This window comes from Micromesistius poutassou (genome assembly GCF_964030765.1).
Source record: "Micromesistius poutassou genome assembly, chromosome: 1".
Classification (NCBI taxonomy): Eukaryota; Metazoa; Chordata; class Actinopteri; order Gadiformes; family Gadidae; genus Micromesistius; species Micromesistius poutassou.
Window position 1 is genome coordinate 7842777 of NC_140271.1, and position 20870 is coordinate 7863646.

A 20870-nucleotide genomic window follows, 5' to 3' on the forward strand; every position below is an offset into this window, starting at 1 on the left:
AGCCACTGGGTAGGCTGGTAGCCTGATCTATGCATCATGGTGGACACCAACGCGATTTTGAATAGCTTGGAATGGCTAATCCACAGTCTGCCTGGTGGAAAAAGAGGTGCCCTTTAATAAACCAGGAGATGGCTCCCTCCATCTTCTACTCCTCTATTCTTCACTATTCACCCCTTCTGTTTTGCTCCTTCAGCAGGTTATTCTGCCTTCTCTGGGACTCTCCTGTCATCTCAAGACTGACACAACAATGGCCGACCAGGGACACAAGTCTTGCTCTTTTGTCGCCACGGCAGTTTTCTAGCCCTATGGACCCTAATGTGTGCAGTGCACGTGTGCCTCTTCACGTAGCACACAGCCTCACGTGGTTAGAGCGCACGTGGCATGCTGGCGCTCTAGCCTGACTGTGGTTCCCACCACCAGCTCTGTGCTTTCTCAACCCAAAACCAAGAGACAGACCTTATTGCAACCTCAGAGCATGAATCAGAATCAATAATTGTTGGTATAATAATGGTTTTACTGTTTGCATGTTATAATACAAGTTTACTTAATTCACTTCACATTAAATTATTATGATATGTGAATATATACATGTCTATGGGTATATGCAGTGATGTATATGTGGTGATGACATCATTGAGTAATCTATATGATATCATACACGAATCATACTTTATTTTGTCATTGGTGTTCTCATATGCACGTCATACGACATTTCTGTGTGGGTTTTGTATGTGCATGTCAGTCGTATGCACACAGCCAGGATAGACAGACAAGCGCGACAGCCGAGAAAGACGGAGGATGCATGTGTCTGGGAGCCAGGGCTGTAGCCGAGGATGTGACCTATGAGAGGAGGAGATTTAGTGTTTAATGTCACCATGGGGGGGGGAGCCTCATGGGGACACCTGGGTGGGGGGTGGTGAGGGGGGGGAGAGTGTGTGGTGTTGCCGGCATACAAATCACTCTCCCTCCCCCCCCCCCCCCCCCCTCACTCACTCCAGTAAAAAAAAAAATCATATTCATTTCTGACGTTAAACCTTTATGCCTTTTGTCTTTTCTGTGACGGTTCTCGGTCTACACTGTGATGTGTGGAACTTGAACACACGTTCCCCCCTCCATCTTTGCCATTGCCAAACTTCAGAGGATGTTGAAATACAAGCTTGTTCCCTTGTTATACAAATAATCTAACAAAATGGAAGAAAGACCCATTCCTCTCTTGCGTATTCTCTTTGGCATTTTCACTCACTTTGCCCTCGAAATCTCCAAGCACATCCATGGTTCAGCAGCAGCACAATAAACGGTATCTAGGAGTATATAAATATGTCACAAAGACTTCTGCTGCTTTCCTAGAGCTCAATCATAGTGGGGTTTAAAGGTTATTTTACCACCAAGTGTGTTGTTGAATCGCCATTACAGCCAATTCAAAATCAAAGACATTGTTACATCACAACACACAGATGACAGCGACTTATCACAACTTTTGTCCTCTTCTCACCTTTAGTTATCCAGGTCATCGAGGGACTCACGTAGCCTCAAGACAATGGGCACATGATGAGGTGTTAATGCAAACAAGGCTCTTCCTCTGAGGATATTTGAGTAGTGGTGGTGGTTATTGGGATGGGTATGAGTGACTCAAGAATATATCTTTGAGTCCCCCACCCCGAGGGGTTTTCCAGAGCCAGCGTCATGCATTTCGCTGGTGGCGAGCATGATGACTAATGGTGACTAAGCATCTGCATTGGTTAGACGTATTAGCTCCTGCTCTGAAATTAAAAATTACTGAGAATCAATGGAGCGGTGCTCTGATCCAATCTCATTCTCTGAGACTGCGGTCCCAGGAGGGCTTGACCAATCAAAAGGCTTGTTTAAAATTTGTCGTGACTAGGGAGAAGATAAGGGGAGCTGGGAAGCTGGGAGGGACGATGAAAGCTTTTGTCTTTACCCACTTGTCTTTTCTCTTTAGCTCTCACTCTCTCTTTGTACCGCTTCCTTTGTATACCTCTGTATAGCTCTCTCTCTCTCTCTTTCTCTCTCTCTCTACCCATCTCTACCTCCATCCTTATAATGCATCCCTAATTTGCTTACTGTCTCTGACTCTCTCCCTCAGAAACGATTTATTCAAATAGGCAATTATTTAAGATTCCAGAGAACCTTGGCTCTGGTCTCTCGATGTTTGAATGTACATGCTGAACAGCCCACATACACTCTGTTACTTCGAAAATTGTAAAATGAGCAAAATGATTCTCCTACTTTTTCTTTCTCTGTCTTGCACTCGCCGCTCTCTCTCGCCTATCTCTCTCTCTCTCACTCACTCTCTCTCTCTCACTCTCTTTCTCTCTCTCTCACTCTCTCTCTCTCTCTCTCGCTCCTGCTCTCTTTCTAAGCTTGACAAAAAAAAAACAATATACACAATATTATTTTTTCCCATGCCTCTCTCTCCCTCTCTCTCTCTATCCTTCTCTCTCTATTTCTCTCTCCCTCTCTCCTTTCGCCCCTCTCCCTCTCTGTATTCTACTCTATGTGGCCCCTCCCCCATACGAACCAAGCGGTGAAATTGAACATGCTGATGCGGGTTTAACTCACTCACACTCTCTCTACCTCCCTTCCATCCCTCTCTCCATCCCTCCCTCACTCCCTCCCTCCCTCCACACCCTCAGTGGGGGGGGGGGCTTCCCCAAACGGTCAGCCGTGTGTGACTCAACACACCCCCATGGGAGTCATGACTTGGTTATTTTGCACATACATACTGTACATACACATTCATACACACAAAAACCCACGTGGGAAACATGAAAGCTCACAGATGTAGAACTATGGTTAGAACTATGGTTAAAACTCATTTACACTAACTGCACCTGAAGAGCAGAGCAAACTCCTTCAGATCAATTAAACAAAATAAGCCAGGACCTCCCGACTTTAAATTACCCATCCCAAAGTGAAGCGCGTTTGGACGCCCATATAAATGCTGTTTAATTTGTTCTTTGTTACACAATACAACCATTTCTGACACATCACGTACCTGTTCCTCTTCATATCCTACCTATGCTCCTCTCTCTCTCTCTCTCTCTCTCTCTCTCTCTCTCTCTCTCTCTCTCTCTCTCTCTCTCTTCCTCGCTCTCTCTTTCTCTCTCTCTCTTTCGTGCGCACACGCTCTCGCTCCCTCGCCTTCTCTCTCCTATCTCTGTCTCACACACACACACACACACACATATGCATTCACAATATAAGATTCGCACACACAAACAAACACATGTGTGCTTGAACAAAAACACATGTAAACACATGTACATTCACGCACATACACACTCAATCACACATATGCATACACAATTACATTTTTGCACATACACACACACACACACGTATGTGCACATACAAAGTCATACCCACGAATATGAATAAACAATATAACATTTGTGCAGACACACGGACGCACAACCACACACACAGGCACACACACACACCATGTCAGCAGTCTCATTAAGCCGTCCCCATTACCTCCTCCCTGCCACCTGCTGACATCCAGTCATCGGTCAGTCTCATGTGAGTAGCCAGGCAGATGAGACGATAGCCTCCAAACTCCAATCTTCTCTCCCTCTCTCTCTCTCTCTCTCCCTCTCTCTCTCTCTCTCTCTCTCTCTCTCTCTCTCTCTCTCTCTCCTTTACTCTCTCTAAGTAATCCCACTCATTTTGCTGCACTGAAAGTCTCGTACCAGGCAATGTTTTCAACCGATGAAGCTCTAATAATTCAAGTTTCTTGTTTTGGTGAATGTTTCATGCAAGAGCAATACAATATAAACATAAAAATATTAGTAGTGAGATGGATGTTATAAGAAACGTCAAATTCACAGTTAAACATCACAATATATAAATATATATGTATATATATATATATACATACCCTACATCTATTTACAGGGAGGGCACGAAAAGAAAAGTGACAAGGAGAAGCACATACCGCTGTGCATTGCAGTAATTTAATGGATGCATTTTAGTAATTGAATGGTAGTCATTTGTGGAGTTAAACTTCTCTCACACGCTCAATCTCTCACTCTCTCTCTCTCTCTGCATATAGATGTAGATGTCATGTAAGCTTGGGCAGTAATTACATCTAACCAAGTCGAGGTCAGAGTTCTGTCTCGTTAGAAGGCATAGGAGCAACTTCTTGTCCCAACTTCTTAGGGACATGCATCTCTCTCTCTCTCTCTCCCACTCTCTGTATCTCTCTCTCATACTCTCTTTGCACATTATTCTCTCTCCTTGTCTCTTACTACTGTATTTATCTATCTCTCTCTTGTTATCTCTCTCTAATTATCGTTGTGCATATCTATGAACACAACCTTGTTTTCTGTACCAAACAAGGAGCCCTGGCTGTTGTCAGCTGTTGTTCCCTTGAATCTGTCCAGATCCCCCTAGCCCATAAGCCACTACTGCCTGAAATTGACAGTTTCAGTGGATCAAATGAAAGAGAGTGGCTGAACGCTCTGAAAGTTGGAGCTTGAGCAGATCTCTGCCTGGATTACAGGGTTATTTGTTGGGCAACATAGGGAGATGTTGCATATTCAGCAGCTGTTTACACGACAGCTGTGTTGGTTATGTAACCTTGGAAAAGTAAGCAGTGAGAATTAATGCACACACACCCACACACCCATCCCCACACACGCACACACAAACATTCTCTCCACCTCTTTAACACACAAAAACACAGGCAGGCACACCCACCTGGCATCATTCTGTCCAAATATCAGTTGCTCGAGGATAAATGATACAACGCTCTACTCTTCTGTGCCTTGTAGGGACATAAGTAGGCTTATTACCATATCTGAAACACAAACACACACACACACACATAGACACACACACACACACACACACCCACTAACACATTTATTCAAGCAGACACACATGCTCAACCAGAAACACAAACAGACACACACTCACAGAAATACACAAATTTTGCAGATTGCTTGTGAGGATTAGCATGCAGAATTATCCTGTGCAGCGTGTTAATCGATCTCTCGTATGTACTCTATTCATTCTATTCTGTCTTAATAACCCAGCAATGGTCACAGTTACGTTAATCTGTCACTCATATTACGAACTATGTGGGCCTTATTCACCTTGCAGCCATCTTTGTTCTAAAATGTAAGCTGGATGGGAACACTGAATGCAAAATTCCACATTCAGTTCCCTGAACAAGCTACGTTTTTAGAGCCAAGATGGACAGTGGCGGAGCCACGTGGTGGACAGGGGTGGCCGTGGCCACCATTGGTCAAACTTCGGCCACCATGCTGGCCACCCCTACTACCGGGCCAAAAAAAACAAAAATGGAACGCTACTTTTGCATAGCTGTCGTTCCCTTAAAGATATAATCTCATTGACTCCAAGAGCACCCGATCGCAAAATCGGGGTTATCCAACATGATAGATATTTTCGGAATGTTGAATGAGTGAATGAATTTCCACCAGAACCGTCACGGAACTGTCACGGAAGCGGCACGGCAATAAAAACGTTTGCGTTTACGTTTACGGCATGGCACCATTATAAAAGATATAGAGTAAGTGGTAATATGAAGAGCTGTTTGGGAGCTCACTAAAAAGAGCCGAAATTCCCATCACTATTGCTCATGAATATTCATATCGACCCCACTAACGGTAATATTATACAGTCTATCTATGGTATCAATAGCAAATCAGTGTCCCCTTGCTAATGGTTGAATACTACAACAATAACGATGTAGGATTTGCTACAGACTCACAGACAGCATTACTTATTTGAATCTAAAAGCCTACCCGTTTTGAAAACAGTCCAACACACTACGCTTCGAATTCACCCAAGGCTGAATTAAAAGTAGGCCTACATGTTTTTCTAAATGTTGGTCATCAACGAGGTTGTAAAGTAGTAACTTCGGGCACATCTGTCAAAATAAATGTTTTTTTCTTCCGACGTGTTTATGATCTTTATTCATTAATTGCGCCGCGGCCGAACTGACGCGGATATTCTCTGATATTATGTAAGCATAAGCACCGCGGAAGCAACTGCTGTCAAAAGACGCTGATCCATTTTCACTGTTGACGCGAGTTGCTCTAGTTCTACAATTGTCTCGTGCTGGATGACGTAGCCTCCACGGCCCTGCAGCGTGCAATTATCGGACAAGATTATAGTGTGTGGTGTTCCGTCTTGTGTTTGAATCTCATGTATTTGTATTTACGATCGGAGAGCAACAAATCGGCTGAGATTCTCTTTATGTGTGTGGTGTATATCCAACTCAAAAATCGCATAAGACACTAAAAGAATGGACTTATTTTCTCTAGATGTACCCTCTAGATGGGTATGTTTAAGTTAACTGCATCGATCTAGTAAAATGGGATTGGGGACTGGGACTACTAGAATAGTTAGAATAAACTAGTAGGCTAAAGTTTTTCCGCAGCCTGTTAACCATGTCATTGGTATGAAAAGGCCTAATACTATCAGGTAAAGCCGACTTTAGATGCTAAATTAAAACAATCATGTTTCTGATTTATGTGGCCACCACTATGTGAATTATGGTCCCACCCTGGCCACCCCTATAAAATTATTCTGGCTCCGCCACTGAAGATGGAACCAAGAGGCCTGCTCTGTTAATAAAGCCACTGAGCTGGGCTGCCTCTTGATACACACATACAGCGTGACACAAGTGCATGTCCACTGTGTGAAGTATACAGTGGACATGCCCCCTGACGCTGTATGTTTGTCTGATAGAGAGAAAGATGGAAGGATAGATGGAGAGACAGACAGGCAGACAGGCAGGTAGGTAAATACGGCAGATGGATGGATAGAGAGATGGATAGATAGATAGATAGAAAGAGAGTGGGGTATAGATAATGGATGGACAAACAAACAAACAAATAGATAGATATATGGTAATAGACAGAGAAAGAGAGAGAGAGAGACAGAGGGAAATATTTATAGCGTCTTGCCCCTGTCTTTGTGTAGAATTGATAAGGCCTTTGAGTTTAAGTAGTGGAAGTGATTGGAAGCATGCCTTGATGGTTCCGTTGTTTAGGGTTCCTGTTGTGTGTAGGGGAACAACAGGGTGTACACCTCCTCTGTGCTGTTTCTAAAGATAGCGCAACTTGTCCTTTTTCTTATGAAACTGCTCCCTGAGAAAGGGTTTACATCACACAGTGGCTAGACAACATGGTTATGTGTTTCTGTGTGTGTGCGCTATTGTGTGTGTGTGTGTGTGTGTGTGTGTGTGTGTGTGTGTGTGTGTGTGTGTGTGTATGTGCGTGTGTCGGTGTGTGTGTGTGTGTGGCATCACATGTGTTTGTGTGTGTGTGTGTGCAGGAATGGCAGGGATAGAGAGAGAGAGTGAAAGAGAAAGAAAGGGAGGGGATTAGATAGAGAGAGAGCAGGCCACCTGGGGGCTGTCCTCCATGGTTTCCGTGGTGACGTCTTGATGATTAACGTGCAGGTGTACGGGTGCCCACAACATTAATATACACACAGACAGGGAGAGCGTGTGTGAATAAAAAATGGGGCCCTGCGGCAAAGTATCGCGGGTACAGTTAGGGTTTAGTTAGTGCAGCAAAAAGTGATGGATGATCTGGAAACTTTTGTGGCATTTCCAGGTTTCATACCTCAGAGATCGGCTGGAAACAGTTTTCTGTGTGTGTGTGTGTGTGCGTGTGTGTGTCTGTGTGTCTGTGTGTGTGTCTGTGTCTACGTGTGTCTGTGTGTGTCGGGGAAAGAGCACCTGGAGAAAATTACTTTTTAAGTGCACAGGACTGTTTTAAGCACATTTCACAAAGTTGCAAGTCTGAGAACATTAAAGATATTGCTAAGGGTATTTTTTTTTTAATTCATTGTTTAAGGGGACGCCATCTTAAGATCTGTATGGGGATCTTACAGGTTTTAATTTTTCTGAGACTCCATATATAAGTGGGTTTGGGTTATAGGTTTTGAGTGGGGTTAAACCAAAAATCCACTTTCTGTGGTTTTCGAAGGCCTGTAATATTGTCCAATCATTAAATTTGGCTAGAATTAAATTATTCTATTAATGGATGGCTTACCTGTCTGCTTACCTACCTACCCGACGACCTGGGAACATTCTGCCTGTGCACAACACACCACAGTCTTCCACAAAGCTAGGCAGACCTATTGCTAAAGCTAGTCACGTGTTTTGGGGGAGTGGCTTTGGTGGGAGGCCTGAAGGGAGAGGTGGGATTTTTTTGGTTGTATACTTTCAAAATCTAGCTTACTCGGGCTGGTTTCTCCAAATTGCCAACATTAGCTTTAACGGCAGAGGGGCAAAGTAATAAAAAAGGCAGAGCAAACATTTACAAACAATTAAAAGCATTTCAAGTTTTAACGTAAAGGATCTAAGGGACATGCATGTGTGTGTACCTACGTGCGTGCCTGAGTGCATGTTTGCATGCGGGTGTGTGAGCGATAATAGCCTTTCTATATTGTATGTATTGTGTATTTTGTCTCCTTGGCTAGGACAGCCTTGCCAAAACTACACCCAGGTAGTAGGCATGATAGGTGAAACAACTTGCCTTCCAAGCAACCATAGTGTGTCACAATTAAATATAAAACAACGTATTAGAGATCTTGTTTCATCATTTATCCAGTGAATTGGATACGATTTATCAGAAATCAAGGATTTCCGATACGGTGGAACCCATGTCGAAGGTAAAAGGACAAGGAAAATGGACTGCTTTTTATTTAGAGCTTTTCTAATCAGCGGCCACCAGAAGTGCCTTTCAAGCTGTGCTTCCCATTCAAGAAAGAGAAGAGCTTGTATACGGTATACGTTCAAACCTGTTGACGTCACCATCGGCTGAGCTTCCCAGTGCTTACTAGCAGAGTCAGAGTCAGCTGGAGAGTGTTTTGGCGTCCCGGCTGAGCTGTTGAGTGGTGACTTAGCAGGTCACAACTCCCCTCACAGCCGCTCAGATGAATTACCTGCGAACGTCACCCTGGCTATTACCTTAATGGGCCCTGTCAACCAGGGGGACCTCCAATCAGATATGAGACCATCCGGGAAGTGGCTATGGCCTGGCAGATGTTTGGTATGTAGTCTGTTTGTTGTCGTCGCCATGGCAGCCATAGGTTGGGGAGTCGGTCCACCATGTGATCATTCAGCAAAGCTCTGTGTCAGGCAGAGGCTCGCCTGTTGATGCACTGCACGTTCACACACACACACACACACACACACACACACACACACACACACACACACACACACTGATGCCACATGAACATTTGCACATACACACACACACTATCAGATATCACACATTCAAACAAGAAACATAAATCTGTCACTTTCTTTTTTGAGGTTTATTCTGAACATATTTAAAGAGATCGGCTTATGTTGCTTCACATGATGGTTGCCTCCAGGTTGACTGTCCTGGGTGACACAAATGCACAGACACATGCTATGTTGACGTTGGCGAATGTCATTCGATTGTGTACATCTCACCCATCTTATCGTGTGTAAAGCAGCCTTGGAGAAAGGAAATCTACCTTCTGCAATATGTTATTTATCGAATAATTACGCAAACATCTGCATCATATTCAGACCCAAAGAGCATAACATGGTGATGTCAGCCCGCTCATTCATAGATACTTACATTATGTGTGTAGGGGTTTGTGTGTGTGTGTGTTTCCTTAATGTTTATTCACTACTGCAACTACAACTGTGCAGATCAATTGAAATGCTACATGCAACACACACACACACACACACACACACACACAAACCACAGTCACACTCAGTTACTCTCATGCAATAAACACACACACCACCCTGATTCATTCCCCTTGCCGTTTGATTTCCAGCCTCTTTATCTATCTGGCATTTAATGAAGCTTCAGTGAGAGAGAACCAGGCAGTGAGAACTGGGGGGGGGGGTGAAGTGAATGGCCCCCTGGTGTATTAGCTTCTTCCCTTTACTGCCACAGCCCTTGCTGTTAGAAAGAACACATACACACACACAAGTCCGTCACACATACACACAGGGTGCAACAGAGCACACAGATAAATGCTCAGCCCAGACATACACATGAAAAGATACACATTTAGCACACGCACGCACAAGCACACGCGCGCGCACACACACACACACACACACACACACACACTCAGTAATCGATTTGATAACACAATTTTCAGACCAACTTGGCGCTCATAGGCTGGTATTACATCACCCTGTGTGCGTGTGTGTGTGCGTGCGTGCGTGCGTGCGTGTGTGTGTTGATGGGAGATCTAATGCTTGAAAAACAGGATTGCAGGTAGACTTAACAAAAAAGGGGTTTTATTTCACCCAAATAAAAGCAAAAACAAGAAGTCACCATAAAACATACCAACAGCCAACCAGAACTGAAACCGTGGGCTTCCATAATAGAGACATAATGCAGATGATATACTAAAGGGGTTAAACTAAATGACTCATGAGGGGAGGAACACAAACCACAATCGATCCCATTTATAATTTATATTTATATTTACTTATTACTATCACATGCATTTATTCTACTAACTGTGACTTTTAAAGTCATTATATGGGTTCCATTCCCTGATGATGTATATGAACAAGACTCTCCCAATTAGTGAAATTAATCAGCCACAACTGTCTTTAAACTCAGCTGCTGTGGGGCTTGTCCACATGCCACATGCCTCCCACAGCAGGGGTAAAACCATAAGGATTAAAGTATGTTAAATGAAACAAAAGCTATGTGTATTCATTATCTAAACTGGATGTGAAATTAATGAATACAATTTAAACATGTTTGGTTTGAACCCCAGCCATCACAGAATCGTAATGATAATAAAACGGTTTGGATCCCCCTTTTTTTATTTAGTAAATATTTTTTCGAAAACACGTCTCTTTGGTCAGTGTAATTAACACTGTCACCCATGGTAGGACCACTTACTCACCGTCTCACACTAACTCATCCTCTCACCTTGGGTCATTATTCGCCCCCCCGGTACAAACCTCTCCTTTTATTCTTATTTCAATGATTCACTCAGTCTCCATTGGGAACCTGCAGACACAGTGCCAGTCCTCAATAAACGCCTGCCCTTGACCGTGTGCCTCCGTATCAGGTCTACCCACGCTTCACATTCAAATGGCTACTTTCTCCTCTCTTTTTGTAATTTTTTCCACTTTGCTGCGGTGTGTCCTTTAGTAACACTGAATATGTGGAGTGTAGCCTCTCTCTCTCTCTCTCTCTCTCTCTCTCTCTCTCTCTCTCTCTCTCTCTCTCTCTCTCTCTCTCTGTTGCAAAAATGGGGCGTAAGACATAATCCATACACCCCAGCATAAATGTACGTTTGTGTGCCCACACTCATACATAATTGCTCTTGCATATACAGCAACACACACAGACACACAGACACCCACACACACACACAGAGCCCAAATACCAGGGCCTACAAATCAGCAGTTACCGTGCGCTCATTCACTTCGTTCTTGACACACACATACTCCTGCCCATATCCCTGCAAACCATCTGGTTATTTATCCCTCTGTTAATTCCACTATGTCTTGTTAGCATGGCAGATGTTTGTGAGTCCGGAACAATGTTTATCTCCACTTTGTCTTGTTCGCATGGCGGCTGTTTCTGAGCCTGGAACAATGTTTACTGAATCACGTTTGTCCATGTGCAAGTTATATCACCCCGAAAGATCTGGCAGCCCGGAAAACTGTGGTAGTGACACAGCCGATAACCTATGGCGTTAAAAACCAGAACACCCTGCTCATTGATTTCAGCGAGGCACATTTATGAGACACAATTTATTAAGTGCCCTTATTCATATTACACGTCCAAAGGAAATGCTATCAAACCAGTAGCCTCAAGTTCAGATCATTACCTAATTCATAGTCATAGTCACATCCCAACAGGAGTGCCGCTGAGGCAATGACCCCTCAGTGTGTATTTAATGATGAATGAATGCCTTTTATTGTCACTATTGACAACTATTTATGGTCACATAGTACAATGAGATTGAAAGCATCTCCTTCCCAGTGCATACACATGTAGAATATAAAAATATTAAAATAATAAATAGTGCAGAAAAAAAGGGGGTGAGTGTGTGTGTGTGTGTGTGTGTGTGTGTGTGTGTGTGTGTGTGTGTGTGTGTGTGTGTGTGTGTGAGTAGACTGAAGTCTACTCAGTCTAGTATGCTCTTAAATTAGGCAATATTTGTAAATGTGGGCTACCTTGAAAATTCACACTGTATTATCACCTTTGGATGGACGAAAAGGCTTGTTAGTCTTTAATTAGCATGTAATGATGTGCAAACTAGGCAGCAAATAAACATCTCTCTAGCTTGTGTATTTATAGGTTTTCAATGGAGAGGTCCATAGCTCTTTATCCATCTGATCTATGTGTCCTCCTTTATGGGTGTGTGTGTGTGTGTGTGTTTGTTTGTCCCCCTATGCATTGTTCTCGCAGCCAAAGGGTGACAGCCATGGCCCCTGTCAGGACACTTTGACAAATTGTTGGCAAGGTCCCGATGTACCCCTACTACACTATTATCGGGGTCCTGAAATAACTTGGCAGTAAGCTAGAGTCCTGGGGTCTTTCTTATATGAAAGACGACCTCAAGGACATAAAAGGATCAATTTGGGGGTTCTAGCCCTACAGGATATGACTCACAAAGCATGGGTAAAAGGCGTAATAAATCTAAAGTGTCTCTGCAAAAAGAGGGCCACATCACTGGGTTAGGATTAGGGTGAGAGCCTCAGATCTCTCTCAGATCACCCTTGAGTACTTGGTCACCCACTGATGATCATGATCACTTCCTGTAGTACAGGAAGAAGGGATACCGGGACACTGGCTACAATTTGCGACCATGACGTGTGTTCTTGCTGTCATCCCTGGGCCACGGTAACGAGACATAAGGGACCATAGACACACACTAGGGGTAAAGACACACACACACACACGCATTCACACACATAAAGATATGGAAAGGGTGCTGGGGACCTCCCCTTGGAAATCTTTAAATGACACTAGCTAGAGAGAAACAAAATAATGTTACTGCCCAAATTACACATGATGACATGCTAATTAAAGACTAGCTAACAAACTGTTCAAAGCAGTGTTCATTTTCTAGGCAGCGGAACCTAGTTTACATTAAAAACCAAACAATGCAGCTCAGCTGCCGGCACGATTTTTGCCAACTTAAGCCTGCGAATAAATCTGTTTAACCAATCACAATCCGGTATCTTTGCTATAGTCACCATGGTTATTGTTTATATTTTAACGTTGTTGTCTCTTAAAGATTTAAGAAAACGCTGCCATTGTTGTTGTTTTTTATTTGGCAGACTGCAGTGCTCTCTGTTCCTGAATGAACGGGACTCCTGTTCTGATTGGCTCTAGCATTTCAACATTTTTGGAAAAGGCTTTCAACAAGATCACGGCCGGACCGATGTGCACAGAGAAACATAATGTGTGCTCGTAAAATCGAGGTGGTCTAAGGAGGCTAGAATGTCCCATGGTGTGGGTGTTTGATGAATCATTTGGTCGTGCTTCCTTATGGCATTCAATTGCTGGCTGTGCTTACTAGGACCTGCATTTCACCCACTGTGATGCCCCCTATGATGACAGATCCCCCTGTCATCATAATAATCACTTCATTTCTATTAGCCGTCATAACCCTTAGAACTTTATTAACGGCCTCCACAAAAAGTGCTGCTTCACAGTTCACTTGTTTGATGTGTTTTGCATTGTTATTTTCTCATGGCTGTCCAAGGATCTATATTTGTACATACGTGCATGCACACATGCACACACATGCGCACACAAACATGCATGCTCATGTAGCAGAGGCCGGTTCGTCAAACCTGCCACCTCTCGAACCACAACACTACCGGCATGGGAGTCGAACGCTCTAACCACTGAGCTAAAAGCCCAGCCTTCTAACTCAGTGGCTAGAAGCGTTCTTAAGGCTAGGGGTGTGAGGATTTACAACATACTACTGCCAGCTAGCCCAGGCTAGTTGGCATCCATTACACTCACACACACACACACACACACACACACACACACACACACACACACACACACACACAACCATTACTTTTTTTATATTAGTTGCATATCTCGCGATATTGCGATATTGATCTATCTTTATCTAACACACATTGCGTTGAAAAGGCATAGGGTGTAACTACACTTCATTGATTACCCATGTGTGGTGTCATCTATTGTCAATAAACACTACATCACTCCAACACTAAGCCCTTTGTGCACCCTGGGCTGGTCTACTGTTTCTGAGTCTGGAAGCTACACTAAGCTACGCTAAGATATGCTTCTCACAGCTGCCAAATTCTATGACCACGACCATGTAATGATGTTTCTGTACGTTTGTACTCGTTGCCTCTTCCTCCTCAAACCAAATACCCTCCATTTTCCTACAATCAAAGTACATTATGTTGACAAGGTTTACAGGAGCCCGGCGGTGTGTCTGTGTGCTCGTGTGTGTGTGTGTTTGTGTGCGTGTATGCTATCTTCATTCAGGCGTATTTGGCTCTGAGCGGAAAAAAAACACAGAGAAGGAGCAGGGTCGAACGAGGAAAAAGAGGGGGAGAGAGAGAGAGAGCGACGGACAAACGGCAAAGACCCAAAATAGTCTATTTCTTCTTATCTCTAAATCAAGTTTGCAGTCGTTACATAACAGATACATCTCTGCCCCCCCCCCCTCCCACCCCCAGCAATGCTTCAGGAAGGTCTTCAGGACTGTTAACGTGCACACACACATGCACTTATACAAGCACACTTTATGCAAATACATGCATATGAAAATACACAATCATGAACACGTAGACACACCCACGCACAGACACACACTGACATGTGCGCACATGCTCACACACAGGAACACACACAAAAGCACGTATCAACTAACATGCACATACACAATACACCCACATGCATTGCACACACAAACTCACACACAAACATTAATAAATAGCTGGGGCAGTGATAGTTTGACAGGGTCATCTCACACACATCATCCTCAACCCGGAAGTTGTTTCATTTCATTGGCGTCTGGAAGACAAGACCGCAGGAGGGAACTCTGAACTCAGAAGGGGTGTGGGATAAAAGGATGAAAGAGCGAGATATGTACTCTGTGTGTGTGTGTGTGTGTGTGTGTGTGTGTGTGTGTGTGTGTGTGTGTGTGTGTGTGTGTGTGTGTGTGTACATAAATATTTCTCCAGAATTGAAGGAAAGCCCACAGTTCTTGCTACCACAGAAGACCCATCAGAGGCCAGGCAGGAAGGAGGAGAGGTTGAAAAGAGAATTGTAGAGAGAGAGACAGAGAGAGAATTCTTCCCCACGCTAGCTTCTCTTCTGATCCTGACTGTGGGCTGTTGCGGGTGCATCTCCGAGGAATAAACAGGAATGGGAAACGAGATCCAACTTGCGATAAATCAAATATTCCCACGATGGAAAAGTACAGAAAAAACTAAGCATAAAGAAAACAACAAGCACTATTTGAACTGCCAGACACCCAAAAAAGGTCATCTGGACACAGGAGAGAGCACTGGGATCGGATCTCAAATTGGTCGGGGCGAGTTGGCTGGAGGCACAGTGGGTAGAAACCCGCTGTGTGCTCAATCATCTCCCTGAAATATCTTATTTACCTCTCGGAAAGGCCAGAAGGAAGGGACCCGACCGAAATGGTAACATTTTAATTAGCGTGTTCCGGAATCCTCTGTGCACAATGACTCATTCTGCCCGCAAATCAATGGCGAGTACCCCACTCACTCACAAAAAAACAGCACAATAAACAATATTCTCCTCTCTTATTTCTTTTTTTTTGGTTTACTCTGCATTCTCATCCCACGTTATCTAATTTAGCATCCTTGTTTTTCTGGAAACTTTGCCTCGTTGTGGGCTTAACACCTCAGCCGGTGGCTTGTTAAATTACCCTACATTACATTATCACTATATCAACCTTCCGGCACACTACCGACTATGTTTCCAAGGAATCCCCCACTGTCGTCATTCAGCACAAGGCTGTAATTATACTCCTGTGTTTGTTTTGTGCTGATTGAGAAAGGCATGTGACCTGTGTTGATTTGGGAAGTCACCTGTCCTGTGTTGATTGGGGAAGTCCAACGACCTGTGTTGATTATGAAGGTCACCTGACCTGGGTCGATTAGGGAAGTCACCTGACCTGTGTTAATTGGAGATGTCACCTGTCCTGTGTTGATTGGGGATGTCACGTGACCCGTGGGGTATACTACGAACCTCGATTAGTGGGTTAGCGAGGTATGTTGCACTCAAAGCCTGGGTTAGCTGTGACACATATACAGGTTCTCATCAGAGGGTATTCGCTATTTGATCGTCCTTGTTGGACCTTATGTAGGCAATGCTACACAAAGAAGTCGCGCACTTACTGTTGCGAAAGAAGACAGTGCGCCATGCAATTCACAAGGTTGTAGCTGCGCTCAATACATTGCTAAATTTGTTTGTGGAGTTTCCTAGCTTTTTGCCCACTCAAACTGTCAAGGAAGGATTTTATACACTTTGAGGAAAAGAAAACCTCTGCCTTCGTGAGAGAGCGGTAGAATGGAGGTAGCGCGTCAGTCTTGAATTTCTGCGTGCGGGGTTCGTCTCCCGAGTGATGTGCACTTATGTGTGGCTTAAAAGTCCCAATTCGTATGTCATATGGAATACTTATTCACTAAAGGTTATGGAATTATATTTTTATGATTATTTTGAACTTGAACCCATGTTCTCAAGGCCGTGCTGGAAACACATGGAGCATAGATGGGGGTAAAAGGCATGATAATGGACTGGCAAGAGTTGAACGGGTCTTAAACTAATCCACTACGCCACCGCCACTACCTCTGAACAGTTGAAAACATATGCTATAGAGGTTAAACATCACTTTTGCATTTTGAAATCATCATCACTCTATTTGGATTAATAGCGAACAATTCTGCATTTGGCATAGTTATTTTTTAGACAATATGCAGAATCTTTTCACTTACGAATTTACACAATCGGCTCTTTTTTGCCAGCACGCCTTCCTAGCTTTATGATCAGATGTGCAACTGTGTTGCCCCTAGCTGTTATCTGATTCTTGAACTCCTCATAGGAGTTCATTATGACTGTATGTTCCCCTTGAGTGAAATATACTGCTCTTGATCTATCCATTTTGTAAAGATGAGTCAAATGACGCTACAAACGTCCCTTTCACGGGAACGCGCATTGAAACTAAAGAGGAAAACCTGGCTTGACGAATTTAATCCTAAGAGAGCTCCGTGGTACCATTTAACTCTGATTGCGAGTGTACAATATAAATAATATATTTCTTATGCCCTCCTATCTTGGTGGTGTTTGATTATTTTCCATGGAGATTCCTCCGAAAGATATCATGCTTACATTCCCCAGTTGCTCATTTGCTTTGTTTTTAGCCAGATGTTGGGGCCAACGCAAACAGCTGCTGGATCTGGCTGCTGGTGGCATCACTGTTACACAATGTGGATACTGTACACCATCACATCTTTTATGAATAGGGAATATTGATGAGCTTGGAATGGAATCGCTATTCATTAATAATCCACACTCTACAGAGTGAGGAGATATGTTGGATATTATTGGAGTTTTTCACCCCCCCCGCCCCCAAGTGCAGCCTGAACATCAATAAACCAATGGAATACATGTTTTTTGATTTTTGGGTTTGCAACCTGCATATGCCTCGGTAGCAAGACAATGTTTCTACCAGGCTTTCTGCCAAACTAGCCTGCTCAGCTTTGGAGGGCATTGAGAGGTAAATGTTTGGCACACAGAGGGAGCCCCTAGTGGGGAGTCTGGGAGTCTTCCCTGTAAAAGATGTAAGCCTTTTTTAACACATGTCCTGTCTTCCTACACAACCATGCACAGGAAATTGTCGTAAATGAAATAATTTATTTATGAACATTTTGGAGAAGATTTTATCATTCATGTTGGCAAGATGTGGGATTGAATAATGTGGATTAGTTTATAAACCGATCATCTTATTACTTTTGAAACCCATCTCCACCCCCCCAACCCATCTCCTATTATACTGTCTATAATATTATTTATATGGTGAACCAAGGTACTGTTATTGGCTCATGATTTTCAAATATAATGGAGCCCTCCACCACCCTCCCTCCATGCATGGTGGTCGAACCCCCTTTAATACAACACCCTTGAAAAATATAATTTATGGTGGTGGCCATCAACTTAATTTGACCTTTAATATTGTGTTAAAATTAATACCTTAGTTAACACTAACCACCATTAGTAAATTATTTTATTATTATTACTTTTAATGTTATTATTATTATTATATGAAATTATAAAGATATTAAAAAAACATTTATTTTACTATACATGTCGGTAGGGTTATGGTTGTTGCTCAGGGATAACACCTACAATCCTATCTTTGAAAGAATCACAGTAGTGTGGATGTAAATACAACCAGGGTTCTAAATTAACACCCACCAACCCGCCAAATGCGGGTTAAAAATCATTTTGGCGGGTGTTCATAAAAACTTACTAGCCAGTTTGGCCAGTGATGCATGAGGCAATCATGTCAGTCAGAGCTGCTCTACTGTTCTCGCTCCCTGGGCAGTACTGACTACATTTCCCATGAGCACTGTTGTGATGCTACGTGATGTTGTTACGTTAAACCAGCGGTTGTGTGGGGCACGTCTCTAGTCCCCACCAGTGGGGCGTGACAAACGGGAGGAAATGTCACTGAAAACTCCATATTTCTTATGGTAGGAGCGAAAACTTGACAGTAGGGCTGGGCGATATGGGCCAAAAGTCATATCTTGTATTTTCAAGCAGAATGTCGATATAAGATATATATCAATATTTGTCCATGCAATAAAATAGGTGCCGTCGCCACGCTCCAACTCGTCATTCTATATCGGGGGAGCCGCGTCGCCTTGTTCGTTAACCTGCCTTGCCGATTGCAACTCAATCCTAAATTTTGGTGTAGGCCAGGGTAGCTAAACATTTTTAAATTAGTCAGTCAAAAACATTCGGAGCAAGATGTGGCAAATACATGTTTCGCGCTGAAGGGGATTTAAAAAAGTGACGCGAGTGGAAGAGCGGGGCCGGGGCAGAGTGTGTGTGAGCCAGAGGCAGAGCGGGATGGAGAGAGATGAGCAGAGCAGAGTCCTGCACGGCTCTTATTTGCAAACCCTCACCCGTCCTTACCCGCAAAACTTAAAACCACATCCGACCCGTGTTCCGACAGTTGCGCGAATTACATTCCACACCCGACCAGACCCGCTATAAATTTACACTGACGCTCGACCCGGACCCGAAGGAAAATTAGACACATAAGATGGAACGCCGGGGAATTACACTAGTGGTGTTTGGCGTGGTGCTTTAGATTGCCGTGCAAAAAAGCACATCATCCACTGTTGACAGTTTTAGTTGACTCCTCCGCTCCTGAATACGACAATTCACCATGACGTCACACTATGTTCTTCCGGGTGGCAAAAGCCGATGCGTTCTCCGATGGCACCACTAGTAAACAAACCCTTCCACGATCGAGAAAACAGAGTAAATGGCTTGAATTAATGATTTTCTTCTTGCGGGGTGCTACGGGACGTCTCATTAATATATATATATATGTATATATATATATATATATATATATAATATATATGTATGAATATATATTATATTATATATTTAAGCAATAGATCACGACAGGCTGTGGTATACGCTCATTATACCACAGTTCGCCAGCGTGAACTGTGGCCAGACGCGCAGCGGAGGGGCGGCGACCCCCTTCACTGTGGTATAATGACCGTATATCACTGACTGAAGTGATCTATTGCTTTTATAAAACGGTTACGTAAATATGGCGAAATTAAAGTCATAGACACCCTCAATTTTGAAAAAGCGAGAAAGTCGGAAAAGCATTTTTTTTAACGAATACAGAAAAGTAGTCCCTCCTGGCTGCCGGCAAAGTGTACGGCGGTTGCTATGCAACACACTGTAGCGTCCTTCAGAGAGAAGGCTAGAGACGGTAGCTTGGTTCGCCGGCAATTTATCAATTTAGAAGGCTAAATTGCCGGCGACCGTGTGCCTATTGCTTTACAGGCTTTTTTTAGGCTTCAGTGAACTATGCTATCGCTTTTATATATAAATAAACAACAGTTCAAGTTAGGCGCGGAGTGATACTGGACTCTGTAAACTGAACGGGCGTCATAGCTGTGTGTATACGCTCAATATACAACAGTTGGGAACCAATCAGATCGCTTGATTTAAGCCACCCGTTTTATAAATATATATATATAATATATATGTATGAATATATATTATATTATATATTATATTATATTAATATAGTTTTCGTCATCGTTTCAACTTCAGATCAACAACAATGTTTTTTGACTATGTGACTATGTTTACAGCCGGCTGGATGGCTTCTGGTCAGTGGTAGCCGCTCGCGTTCTGCCACCTGGAAGTGTCGTTACGGCTATTGTTTACTAACATTCTGAAATGCCGTATAGGCTTATCAGATCCAGCACCGGAGAAGTCTCGCTCTTTTTTCTTTCAGCTGCACTTATATTTTCTCTATTTTTGAACTTGATGCAAGTTATGACACAGCTGCACTTTTATTTTCTTTATTGTTGAACTTGCTGTTGTTTGATGTTAATATAATATATTTTTGAGATTGAGAATATCAACAACAAATATCATCAAAAAATATAATATATATATATATATTTGAGATTGAGAATATCAACAACAAATATCAACAAAAAATTTGGCTAGTGGAAATTCTGATGGGCTGGTAATCAAAAAAGTTAATTTAGAACCCTCCATACAACATTGACTAAATTGTTATCTGAAAAACAAGAAGCAATAGCT

At 43.1% G+C, this 20870-nt stretch overlaps 1 protein-coding gene across 1 annotated transcript in view; it reads left to right on the plus strand.

Annotated features, from left to right (window-relative positions):
• Positions 1 to 20870, plus strand: part of prkcab (protein kinase C, alpha, b) — a gene marked incomplete at both ends in the record, with an annotated part of 102092 nt that overhangs the window by 49247 nt on the left and 31975 nt on the right. The gene's annotated exons all lie outside the window — the stretch shown is intronic.